Source organism: Pagrus major, chromosome 15 (genome assembly GCF_040436345.1).
Source record: "Pagrus major chromosome 15, Pma_NU_1.0".
Lineage (NCBI taxonomy): Eukaryota > Metazoa > Chordata > Actinopteri > Spariformes > Sparidae > Pagrus > Pagrus major.
Genome location: NC_133229.1, coordinates 31,736,724 through 31,751,347, shown reverse-complemented (window position 1 = coordinate 31,751,347; position 14,624 = coordinate 31,736,724). Strand labels below are relative to the sequence as shown.

Below are 14,624 nucleotides of genomic sequence, written 5' to 3'. Positions count from 1 at the left end.
TGGACACATGGACACACATGGACACACATGGACACATGGACACACATGAACACATGGACACACATGGACACATGGACATATGGACACACATGGACACATGGACACACATGGACACACATGGACACACATGAACACATGGACACACATGGACACATGGACACATGGACACACATGGACACACATGAACACATGGACACACATGGACACATGGACACACATGGACACATGGACACACATGAACACATGGACACACATGGACACACATGGACACATGGACACATGAACACATGGACACACATGGACACATGGACACATGGACACACATGGACACATGGACATATGGACACACATGGACACACATGAACACACATGAACACACACATGGACATATGGACACACATGGACACACATGGACACACATGAACACACATGAACACACATGGACATATGGACACACATGGACACATGGACACATGGACATATGGACACATGGACACACATGGACACACATGGACACATGGACACATGGACACACATGGACACATGGACATATGGACACACATGGACACATGGACACATGGACACACATGGACACATGGACACACATGGACACACATGGACACACATGAACACATGGACACACATGGACACACATGGACACATGAACACATGGACACACATGGACACATGGACACATGGACACACATGGACACACATGAACACATGGACACATGGACACACATGGACACATGGACACATGGACACACATGGACACACATGAACACATGGACACATGGACACATGGATACACATGGACACACATGGACAAATGGACACATGGACACACATGGACACATGGACACATGAACACATGAACACATGGACACATGAACACATGGACACATGGACACACATGGACACACATGGACACATGAACACATGGACACATGGACACACATGGACACATGAACACATGGACACATGGACACACATGGACACACATGGACACATGGACACATGGACACACATGGACACACATGAACACATGGACACACATGGACACATGAACACATGGACACATGGATACACATGGACACACATGGACAAATGGACACATGGACACACATGAACACATGAACACATGGACACATGGACACATGAACACATGAACACATGGACACATGGACACATGGACACACATGGACACACATGGACACATGAACACATGGACACATGGACACATGGACACACATGGACACATGAACACATGGACACATGGACACACATGGACACATGGACACATGAACACATGGACATATGGACACACATGGACACACATGGACACATGAACACATGGACACATGGACACACATGAACACATGGACACATGAACACATGGACACATGGACACATGGACACACATGAACACATGGACACATGGACACACATGGACACATGAACACATGGACACATGGACACACATGGACACACATGGAAACATGGACACATGAACACATGGACATATGGACACATGGACACACATGGACACACATGAACACATGGACACACATGGACACATGGACACACATGGACACACATGGACACATGGACACATGAACACATGGACATATGGACACATGGACACACATGAACACATGGACACACATGGACACATGGACACACATGGACACATGGACACATGAACACATGGACACACATGGACACATGGACATATGGACACATGGACACACATGGACACACATGAACACATGGACACACATGGACACATGGACACACATGAACACACATGGACACATGGACACACATGGACACACATGAACACATGGACACATGGACACATGAACACATGGACACATGGACACATGAACACACATGGACACACATGGACACATGGACACATGGACATATGGACACACATGGACACATGGACACATGAACACATGGACACATGGACACATGAACACATGGACACATGGACACATGAACACATCCAGGCTGACAGCAGCAGATCATCAGTGAGATTAAAACATTGATGTGATTCAGTAAAGCTAGTTAATGAATAGTTAACTTGTATAACGACTTGCTGTGTTTATGAGTCAGAGCTTTATTATAACGAACATGTTGATTATAAACACGAGTCCTGTGGTTTGGGCTGTGAGGCTGTCATGTATTGATCCTGACATGTCCTCCTGTGTTTACAATGTGATCAATACTCTGATCAATAACACACAGTACAACTTCAGCCCACAGCTTTAACTCTTCAGTGTCTTTGTTTCCACACCAGACTCCAGTCATTTTGTTATGAATTTTATCTAAATGTGATGAGAATCCAGTGACTTCATGAAGTCATTATAATTTCATGTATCTGTAAAAGTAACCTGTCAAATTATATAACGGTCGTCCATGTAAACACATTATATCAACTAGAGTCTCTTAAATTAAGTTTGACTGTAAACACTGGATTCACTGCTGAACTCGCCGTCGGCCTGGTGCTCCTGCGGGGGGCTCGCCGTCGGCCTGGTGCTCCTGCGGGGGGCTCGCCGTCGGCCTGGTGCTCCTGCGGGGGGCTCGCCGTCGGCCTGGTGCTCCTCCGGGGGGCTCGCCGTCGGCCTGGTGCTCCTCCGGGGGGCTCGCCGTTGGCCTGGTGCTCCTCCGGGGGGCTCGCCGTCGGCCTGGTGCTCCTCCGGGGGGCTCGCCGTCGGCCTGGTGCTCCTCCGGGGGGCTCGCCATCGGCCTGGTGTGTCAGGATGTGTCCCTACACTGTAAGAAATATATTGTGGCTGCAGGGAACGCCAACAATATTGTAAAATAACATAAAATAACTTTCCGGTAAAAACAATCATTTTTCATAAATAAATTAGGTTTTAGCCTTTACTGTTTAATTAATGATATTTACATGTATAAGAACCTTTAAAAACAGGCAAACACTGTTATCATGCACATTATGGTCCGTTCACACCAAACAAGAAAATATATTGGTCTGGATGCCCCTTTAACATGCTTAATAAAGCAGTTTTAGAGCTGTTTTTAATGGATTTCGATTTATAATTTTACATGATTAACCACATAATGTAATTAGTGTTGTTCATGTACTTTTACATTCACACTTTACTATCAGTCGATATCTATACGGTCGTTTTTCTATCAGGACGGACTGATTATCACTAGACAGACATTTACAGGATGAACATGTTTTACAGTTGGATCTAAAACAAGTCACATGGAAGAAAGTAAAAGTGCAACAGTTACTTTATGAACATAGATTAATTTATAAGCACAATATTATTATTATTTAATATTTATTATTAGTATTATAATTATTATTTAATATTATTATTATTTATTATTATTATTATTATTATTATTATTATTATTATTATTATTTATAATTATTTAATATTTAATATTATTATTATTATTTATTATTTATTATTTATTATTTAATATTTATTATTATTATTATTTATTATTATTATTATTATTATTATTATTATTATTATTATTTATTATTGATTATTTAATATTTATTATTATTATTATTATTATTATTATTATTGATTATTATTTAATATTTCACCACATTAATGTGTCTTAATGTAAAAATGTACACGCACGCACGCACGCACGCACGCTCGCTCGCGGTCGCGCGCCGTGCCGCAGGTATTGGCTCCGCCCCCTCCGCTCTGCCGCTTAAACTCAGTACCGCCGCTTCTCTGCTTCTCTGCTCCGGAGCTGCTCAGCCGAACCGGCTCCAGGTCAGCCGGGATCCCTGCTTCTCCTCCGGCTTCTGGTACACAGGTGAGCCGCCGTCTACCGTCCCTGTACCGGTACCGGTACCGTGTGTGCTGTGAGGAGGTCGGCGGGTCTGATCAGCAGCCGGCGGCGGCGGCTAACACTGCGCTGCTCGGTACCGGTCACCAACAGGCTCCGGAGTGTCCGACACGCTAACGGGCTGCACACATCCGGACGGATTCGGTGTTTTCGTGCCTCTCTCTGAGCCACAGCGGACAGTGTTCGGTGAGACCCGGTCGGTGGTGCCGCTCTGCCTCATTGTTCTCCGTGAAGTTTGCTGGAAGTGATGTAATGTAGCCCCGGTGCGTTTTCTCACTGCGCCAGACTCCGTTCAAAAAACCAGCCTTTTAACAGCTACGTTTCATGGCAGCCAACGGCCAGAACACAGGGCAGGGCGGCCTCGTGCGCTCTGGACCGGCCGGGGCTGCGGTGACCTCGGCGGGCATCATGTGCACCTGGTGGTCCTCGGCACCGGCTGGGAGGGAGAAACAACGGGACCGCTCCAGCTTTTAAAGTGACGTATTTTCTTGTTGAACGCGTGCTGTGCGCTGGATTTAACTGGTGCCGATGTGACGAGCGGTTCTTGTAGTTTTGAAAAAGTAACTAATAAATATTCTTCTGTGAGTCTAAGTCGGCATGTATGCTAAGGAACTTTAAAGTGTTAAATTTGTTAACGGGATTTGGTGTGGTGGCAGAATGAGGACGTATAACCGGGCAAGGCGCGATGAAATCGGCTTTTAGGTAACTCTTTGTTTTTTGGTTGCTCAAGTAACCCAATAAAAATCCACTTTCACCTTAAAGAACCGACTCAGCTCAGTGGTTCCCTCAGAGGCTGCAGGCTGCAGGCTGCAGGTTCACACTGATCACTGTTAGCTGTAATGTCTCACATGAGTTATCTTTGTGTTTGTGCTTCATCACAGTGATGCATCACTTCTCTGGGAAGTTTTGCAGGAGCGCTGCGGTGCAGTGGAGTCCAGTGTTGTGCAGGAATGTAGAGCTGTTCAGTGTGAGAGCAGCCGCAGAGCTTTAAATTAAAGGTTCATTATTCAGCTGTGTTCATGGGAAAATAATGTGTTGAAAGAACAGGAGGAGGAGCTCCTCCCAGTCTGCATGATTTACTGTTTATTCACTCAACTGGTGGAATGTGGAGACTGAAAATTAGAACAATGCCTTCACAACAGGGGAGGTGATGGAGGAGAGACACCGGGACGGCTCAGCTGCTGCAGACTGCAACAAGTCGGAGAGTTTTAGGGGGTTTTGAAGTAGCTTTAAAACTGTGTGACAACGATTAGCATCATGTTTCATTCACGCCTTGTATCAATATGTGATCTGCATGAAACATCCAGAGTCTTTGCATTTAAATGGGTTCTCGTTGGATCATCTGTTGGTTCTGAATGTCTGTAGAATTTAGAGAAATTGTTGTGAACAGTTCACACAAATAGAAGATTCAGTCCTCATCTCCATGTCGCTGGAAGCTCAGGTGAAGTTTGGCTGATTAACTGATAATAAAACTATATTTGTTGAAAATGAACTTTAATATGAGTTAAACCTTCGTGGTCAGCTGGTTGAACCTCTGTTCAGTCTCTCTGTGATCCATCACTGTGTTTTAATGCAGCTGAAGTCAACATGTAGTCGACCGATGTGGCTGTTTGAGGGCTGATATCGATACTGGATGATGAGAATAAATAATAAAACAATAACCGATATTTGAAACTGATATTCATTTGCAGTTAAAATAACAGTGATGGACTGAACCCACCTTTGAGGTAACCTAACCCTTGAATAAGTAACATAAATAAAAAGTTACTAGTTACTTTGCAGGTTCAGATAATCTTAATGTTCACAGGCTGTTACTTGTGACGAGTTGTGGGAGGGACATTGTGTGAGAGGATGCTGAGTCAGCACATTTTTAATTAGCTTATTTTACAATCTGACAGAAAAATCAGATTGTTTTTCTTGATATTTGTATGTGATTGTGTTGTCAGACAGCTGATCCTCAAACACTCCTGTTGACAGCAGTCTACACACAGCTGCTGAACAAATTATTGTTATTATATATTATTTAATGATTGTGACGTCGTCTGATTAAAATCTACATAAACAGAGTGAAGCTGTGGTGAAATTTGATTGATGTCATTAATCAAAGTTCAGTGTTTTTCACAGCGCTCCGATGCTGCAGTCACATGGTCCTCACATGGTCCTCACATGGTCCCACTTCCAGAGTTTGGTGTGTTCACGTCACATCGGGTCGGGCTGTCGGAGCAACATGGACGACGTTTAGCATTTTATCGCTTAGACCAGTGGTTCTCAAACTTTTTACACCCTGTACCACCTCAGAAAATATCCGGCTCTCCAAGTACCACCATTATGACCCATGTAAAAATACAGTGGTAGAATTAGGCAACCCTAATTAGCTAAATGTAGTTCAAACAGAAGTCAAAGTTATTCCCAATAGGAATATTACTTATTGTTGACTTGTCAGCCACAATCGCACTGTGCAGAGGAGTAGCACTAGAACTGGCACTTAAACTATGGCATGATATTTGTGCCACATTCGTGAAGGAACAATGGGAGATTTTGAGCACAGAAAAATATCTTGCAAGCACATAAATTATATTTTGAAGAGAAATTATGCTCGAGCAAAACATAATTTAATTTGAGCAAACAAAAATATATGTTGTGCTCAATAAATGTATTTGCATGTAGCCAGCAAGAGTTTGAGAGTGCAGAGGTTATTATTGTGCGTCAAAATAGATAAAAGCAACATGCAAATACATTTATTGAGCACAAAATATGTTTTTGTTTGCTCCCAGCTCTCATTGTTCCTTCACAAATGTGGCACAAATATCACGCCATATTAAACTCTTTCACACAACTATAATGCAGGGGCAACCCCTCACACACACAGTACGCACACACAGCGAGTGAGGACATTAACAATAACAACTGTAAGTCCCTGTAAAGTCACATTTCATTCAAATACACACACCCGCACGCACGCACGCACGCACGCATGCTTACCGGCTTGTGCTATGCGGAGACTGGCATGATACGAGGCTTCCTGTGCCTTAGTTACGGGTGTAACACAAGATTGAATGGTGGACTTGGACGGCTTCAGTTCTGAATCCAAATTTAATGTAACGGCGTCATATTTTCTGACAGTTTTTTGCTGATTGCAGCTTGTTGGTGCTGTGAATACTTCAGGGATGCTGCTGTGATTACTGTCATCCACTGCCGTAACATTATTATCCTCCTGATCCAGACTACTCTTCAGAAGAGATCCTGTTTGGAGCCACAACTGCATTGTTGTTAACTCTTTTTAGTTTCCTCCGCTTACAATCTTTTTCTTCACCCTGTAACGGCTTGGCACGCCCACCACAACCCGACTACGTAGCAGGCTGACCGGTGTATCGAACAAAAAAAAATACAGTTAAGGCTAAACTTATTTTAAACCCATTTTGATTTATCTCATGGTTACAGTGTTTTCATTTCATTTGTCATAGTATTTTGATAGTATACGTTTTTGGATTATATTTTATTCAATTTTTTTAAATATTTTTTTTATTTAATTTTTTTAAAAGCAGGCTATTTCACAGATTCCTCCGCGTACCACTAGAGGGAGCCCGTACTATAGTTTGAGAAAGGCAGGCTTAGAGCATTTAAACGACACGTTGACGGCTGTTTCTGGTATTTAAGTGACAATGAAGAGTAAAGGAACCGGATCATGTACGGCATGAAATATGTTTCACAAATACACGTTACCCCATGTTTACTGTCGTCCGCCATGTTTCAGTTTCATATGACGTCATAGCCCCAGGCTGAGGGAGCTGTTGGCTCCAGGCTGAGGGAGCTGTTGGCTCCAGGCTGAGGGCGCTAACAGCTCCAGGCTGAGGGCGCTAACAGCTCCAGGCTGAGGGCGCTAACAGCTCCAGGCTGAGGGCGCTAACGGCTCCAGGCTGAGGGCGCTAACGGCTCCAGGCTGAGGGCGCTAACGGCTCCAGGCTGAGGGCGCTAACAGCTCCAGGCTGAGGGAGCTGTTGGCTCCAGGCTGAGGGGGCTGTTGGCTCCAGGCTGAGGGAGCTGTTGGCTCCAGGCTGAGGGGGCTGTTGGCTCCAGGCTGAGGGAGCTGTTGGCTCCAGGCTGAGGGGGCTGTTGGCTCCAGGCTGAGGGAGCTGTCGGCTCCAGGCTGAGGGAGCTAACAGCTCCAGGCTGAGGGCGCTAACAGCTCCAGGCTGAGGGCGCTAACAGCTCCAGGCTGAGGGCGCTAACAGCTCCAGGCTGAGGGCGCTGTTAGCTCCAGGCTGAGGGCGCTGTTAGCTCCAGGCTGAGGGCGCTGTTAGCTCCAGGCTGAGGGAGCTGTTAGCTCCAGGCTGAGGGAGCTGTTAGCTCCAGGCTGAGGGAGCTGTTAGCTCCAGGCTGAGGGAGCTAACAGCTCCAGGCTGAGGGAGCTGTTAGCTCCAGGCTGAGGGAGCTGTTGGCTCCAGGCTGAGGGAGCTGTTGGCTCCAGGCTGAGGGAGCTGTTGGCTCCAGGCTGAGGGAGCTGTTGGCTCCAGGCTGAGGGAGCTGTTGGCTCCAGGCTGAGGGAGCTAACGGCTCCAGGCTGAGGGAGCTAACGGCTCCAGGCTGAGGGAGCTAACGGCTCCAGGCTGAGGGAGCTAACGGCTCCAGGCTGAGGGAGCTAACGGCTCCAGGCTGAGGGAGCTAACGGCTCCAGGCTGAGGGAGCTAACGGCTCCAGGCTGAGGGAGCTAACGGCTCCAGGCTGAGGGAGCTAACGGCTCCAGGCTGAGGGAGCTAACGGCTCCAGGCTGAGGGAGCTGTTGGCTCCAGGCTGAGGGAGCTAACGGCTCCAGGCTGAGGGAGCTAACGGCTCCAGGCTGAGGGAGCTAACGGCTCCAGGCTGAGGGAGCTGTTGGCTCCAGGCTGAGGGATCTGTTGGCTCCAGGCTGAGGGAGCTAACAGCTCCAGGCTGAGGGAGCTAACAGCCCCAGGCTGAGGGAGCTGTTGGCTCCAGGCTGAGGGAGCTGTTGGCTCCAGGCTGAGGGAGCTAACAGCCCCAGGCTGAGGGAGCTGTTGGCTCCAGGCTGAGGGAGCTGTTGGCTCCAGGCTGAGGGAGCTGTTGGCTCCAGGCTGAGGGAGCTAACGGCTCCAGGCTGAGGGAGCTAACGGCTCCAGGCTGAGGGAGCTAACAGCTCCAGGCTGAGGGCGCTAACAGCTCCAGGCATTCACACAGATCAGGGTTTACATCAGAGTTTCACGTAACTGTTGCCTGGAAATCCTTGAAAATGAATTTGATGTCCAGCTGAGGTGAAATCAAGTTTGTGAGATTTAATGAATCCATACTGGAGAAGTTCTGACAGTTCTGTTATCATATCAGGATAAAAATTAAGTATCTTCAGCAGAACTGATTTTGCCAAACATTTGCTGGTTCTTCATTTTTGGCTCATTTTCTGAAGAACAACCTGCCAGATGTTTGTTTGTGATGCTGAGAGTCAGTTTCTACCTGCAGTGAGTTGATGATGTGAGTTTAGCTGCAGTTTGAGATGTTTTCCTCACTTTGATTTGCTCCATCAGAAGGTTTTCTCTGCCTGACTCCATCCTGTCGCTGCTGTAAAACACCAGCCTGTATGTTAACGTGCAGCAGTCGCAGCTTTGAGTTCAGACTGGAGCTGAAGTGTCCTTGACTGAAGCCGTGCAGCGACGTCGACTCATCTGAGAGTCTCAGAGGGAGACGACAAGAAGCTAATTCCTCCTTTCACTGGGTGGAATTAAGTGATTGAAGTGCTCCACATTCCCAAATTCTGTGAGTTATTTTGGTGCCGTTGCAGCTCTGAAGGACGGCTGTATATTCATGAGCTCTCCTTTTAGTCATTAGGCCCCAAATCTTCCCCCAGACCGGCTGCCAACGAGGTCAGCAGCACCACAGCGTCAGTTCCTGCGCCCAGAATGCGTCTTAGAAAATATTTGACTCAGTGATTCTCTCCAGAGTTTCACAGAAGGAAACGAGATGCACAGATTTAAAGGGACATGGGGCAGGATTTGTGAAAAAATAAACATGCATTTTAAGTTTTTTTAATGCTAATGGGTGATGAAGCGTTCAAAACCAAAAAGAATGAGCCCACCCACGTATCTCTCCATTGCCTTGAACAGGCTGTGTGCTGCATAATGTACTGCAATTCATGGTCCGAATTTCCCGCGCAGTCCTGCGGACGTGACATCCAATGACGCTGAATGCGCGTCCTTGGATATGGGAAGAAGACGAGCGCGGTGGACCCAAACTAGTGTTTGGGTAGTAATGGATTCTGCTATGGCCAGCAAGCGACCCACCACCACACAAAGTCCACTAAAAAGTCATACTAAGAAGAAAACGAAGGTTTTATCAGCAGCATGTCGTGAGTCGAAACGAAATTACGACCAAAGCTGGGCTGGCACCTGAATACGTCGCACTGACCTCTGACGTCGCACTGACCTTAGTCGTCGGACTGACGTCGGACTGACCTCAGTCGTCGCACTGACCTCTGACGTTGGACTGACCTCTGACGTTGGACTGACCTCTGACGTTGGACTGACATTGGACTGACCTCAGTCGTCGGACTGACTTCTGACGTTGGACTGACCTCTGACGTTGGACTGACATTGGACTGACCTCAGTCGTCGCACTGACGTCAGACTGGCCTCAGTCGTCGCACTGACCTCAGTCGTCAGACTGACGTCGCACTGACCTCAGTCGTCGCACTGACCTCAGTCGTCGCACTAACCTCAGTCGTCGCACTGACGATGGACTGACGTTGGACTGACCTCAGTCGTCGCACTAACCTCAGTCGTCGCACTGACGATGGACTGACGTTGGACTGACCTCAGTCGTCGCACTAACCTCAGTCGTCGCACTGACGATGGACTGACGTTGGACTGACCTCAGTCGTCGCACTAACCTCAGTCGTCGCACTGACGTCGGACTGACCTCAGTCATCGGACTGACGTCGCACTGACCTCAGTCGTCGGACTGACGTCGGACTGACCTCAGTCGTCGGACTGACGTCGGACTGACCTCAGTCGTCGGACTGACGTCGGACTGACCTCAGTCGTCGCACTGACGTCGGACTGACCTCAGTCGTCGCACTGACGTCGGACTGACCTCAGTCGTCGCACTGACGTCGGACTGACCTCAGTCGTCGCACTAACCTCAGTCGTCGCACTGATGATGGACTGACGTTGGACTGACCTCAGTCGTCGCACTAACCTCAGTCGTCGCACTGACGATGGACTGACGTTGGACTGACCTCAGTCGTCGCACTGATGTCGCACTGACCTCAGTCGTCGGACTGACCTCAGTCGTCGGACTGACGTCGCACTGACGATGGACTGACGTTGGACTGACCTCAGTCGTCGGACTGACGTCGCACTGACCTCAGTCGTCGGACTGACATCGGACTGATGTCGCACTGACCTCAGTCATCGCACTGACCTCAGTCATCGCACTGACGATGGACTGACGTTGGACTGACCTCAGTCGTCGGACTGACGTCGCACTGACCTCAGTCGTCGGACTGACATCGGACTGATGTCGCACTGACCTCAGTCGTCGCACTGACGATGGACTGACGTTGGACTGACCTCAGTCGTCGGACTGACATCGGACTGATGTCGCACTGACCTCAGTCATCGGACTGACCTCAGTCATCGGACTGACCTCAGTCATCGGACTGACCTCAGTCGTGAACATTTGCTGCTTTTCTTTGTCTTCTGTGACAGAATATTAATAATTGTTGTGTTTCAGACTGTTGGAGAGATGAAAGCAGTGTAAGCTGCCTTCATCAGGAGATTGTTACAGACATTCACCTGAACTGTTCATTCACACCTGACGGCTGATCAAACACTGAGTCTGAACAGCAGTCAGTGAAAAGGAGTCAGAAAGTGAATGAAGTCTGCTGGCTGTGAACTCACCTGACAGGTCAGACAGATCAGTGTCTGTCTGTCTGCTCCTCCATGTCTCTGTCCCTGCTGGCTTCATCCCAGTGTTCCCAGTAGTCTCCAGTCTCCTGGCAGCTATACAGACTGGCTGCGTGGAGCCGGCACTGAGCCAGCTCAGAGAATTAGAGGTGATTATAGCTGTGTGTGTGTGTGTGTGTGTGTCCTCTGCGACAGACTGGCGTTTTGTTATATAACCAATTTTACACCAAATCATCCTTGGTGCTCACCAGGAGAGGAAATGACCTCTAACCAGCTGAACTAATCCAGCCTCTCTGATTGGTTTGTTTGCAGTCCAGGTACACACACTCACCTGGGTCCCTCTCCTGCGTGTGTGTTGGGAGCAGGTTGAAGTCCTGTGTGTGACAGTGAAGACGTTTCCTGTCAGTTCACAGTCAGCTGTTGTGTCTCTGCAGCGTGATGCTGTCAGAGCTGTGTGTCCATCAGCTGACTGCAGATGTGTAACAACTAACCGTCAGTCTGAGTCTGAGGACATTAGAGTTAATCAACCAGTCAGCACTGACTCACAGCTCCATCCATACTTACGTTATATCAATGTATTTTATTTTGCAATCGATCACTCAAATGTCTAAAATGACCTGAGTGCACTGAGACTCACTGGACTTACTGGGTATTAGAGTGATTGGCTGATTATCAGGGACACCTTCAGCATTTTTCCAATAATCAGTATCTATCAGTGTTTCTGTATCTGATTGCTGATAAAATCAATACATTTAAAGTGCAGTACTTTGGCTCTGATGCCGAGTCTTCTCCCCGTCAGTCAGTATCAGCAACACTATCTGACATCACCAGTAAACAGCTGATCAGCACTGAATCATCTCCATCTGCAAAGTAAATGGGAACTAAAGTTATCAAGTAAATGTCGAGGATAGGAAGTGCGACGGAGCGGAACATGGAAATACTCGAGTAAAGTACAGTACTAAAGTATTACATTGTAGTTAGTTACATTCCATCGCTGGTTATCCTCAACTGAGAGACTAAGATTTGTATTTTTCCTCTGAGTGTAAATCAGTTCGCTATCAGTCTCCTAGATTATTAATAATCGCTGTTGGCCCTGAAAAATCATATTGATCGACCTCTAGTACTTAATGATTAATTAAATGATCTCAAGCATCTTTTTTTCTGCATTATAATCATTTTAAAAAGAGTTTTCATATCAGCCAACACATACATCAGTCAGGCTCTAATACTGAGTGGAGCTGTGATGATTAATCAATACATGGATCAGTCAATCTACAGGAAACTATTTTAGATAATCGATTCATTGTTTAAGTAACTTTTATAGCAAAAATGGCAAACATAACTAATTCCAGGTGACGTTACCATTTGTTAGGATTTTTCTTATTTTGAAGGTTTTAGAAGAATCAGAACATTTGAAACGTCTCGTTGAGTTTCTGATTAAACCAAAATGAGCTTTCAATTTCAATCATCAAATTTAAAGGCAGTATTGACGACCCACCCATTAAATAAAAGTCTTTATTGAACAAATAACTAATATGCAACCCCAAGTACAGGATGAGTCATCAACCGTTTTAATGATTTTCCAGGAAGTCTCAAACTCTAAAACCTAATTTTTATGTGGATGTCACAGATGTGACGGACGTTACAGATGTTACAGATGTGACGGACGTTACAGATGTCACAGATGTGACGGACGTTACAGATGGCGGAAACACTTACAGAGAGCGAACACATCTTCAGACTCGACGTCATCAGGCATTTAACTGCTGCTTTGCTATCTCGGTAGCTAACAAGCTAGCTAGCTAATGTAACATTGTTCTTGCTGGTTTTTGCAGGTTGTCCTCCATGTTGCACCGCCATGTTTCTACAGTAGCCCAGAGCAGACAAACCAAACACCAGCGTTAACATTTCTAGTGTCACTGTAGAGGAGGGTGAGGTGAGGACTGTTTGTTTTGTTGCAGTCTGCAACTTCACCACTAGATGTCACTGAATCCTACATACTGGACCTTTAATGCTGTTTGATTGGATTATTGATTGATCGATTGATCATGAACAAAAAGTGTCTTAATTTATTGGAGGAAATTGTGGTTGTTGTTTGTGGTGGTTGTTGTTTTTGTTTGTGGTTTTTGTTGTTGTTTGTGGTTGTTGTTGTCGTCGCTGCCTCACAGAGAATGAATAAACAAACAAACAAGCTGAACCCATTTAGAAGTGGAAACCAGAGCGATCACAGATCAGAGGAGGACGACGCCTCTCTGAGAGCAGCGTGGTGTTTACCTCCTCCACACACACACACACACACACACACACAGACACACACACACACACACACAGACACACACACACACACACATACATAGACAGTGTAATCCTGTGCAGACAGTCTGATCGGGCTAATCCTCCTCACCTCCCTCAGCTCTGACCGGTGGTTTACCTCTCACTGCTACATCACACACACACACACACACACACACACACACACACACACACACACACACACACACACACACACACACACACACACACTCTCCCGTCTCTGTGTCAGTCGCTTGTGAAGTCTGTTGATTCATTTATGAACGTCCTTATTTATTTATCGTGGAGCTAAAATGAGACAAAATGTCTTTGTTTCTGTCTCTTGACTGTTTGTTCTGAAGAGCTGCTGAGCATCATGGGAGTTGTGACATGTCAGATGGTTGTTTTCAGGTGTGAAGCAGCTTGAGGAAAGGTCAAAGGTCAAGTTTCGTGTGTGTGTGTGTGTGTGTGTGTGGTGACACGCCCCTCACACATACAGAAGCTGAAGTATCTTTTTATTTAGTCTGAATCTTTTGGTTTGTGTCTGACAGATTATTCCTTTGTAGCTCCTCT

General features: G+C 46.6%; 1 protein-coding gene across 4 annotated transcripts in view; it reads left to right on the top strand.

The window, feature by feature from the left end:
• The first annotated feature begins 3,733 nt into the window (after positions 1-3,733).
• LOC141009126 (ubiquitin carboxyl-terminal hydrolase 54-like) overlaps positions 3,734-14,624 on the top strand; it is a 52,297-nt gene continuing 41,406 nt past the window's right edge. For all 4 annotated transcript variants that reach the window (XM_073481560.1, XM_073481559.1, XM_073481558.1 and 1 more), the window contains exon 1: positions 3,734-3,819. The gene's annotated coding sequence lies outside the window, so the exon portion shown is untranslated. The remainder of the gene's footprint in view (positions 3,820-14,624) is intronic.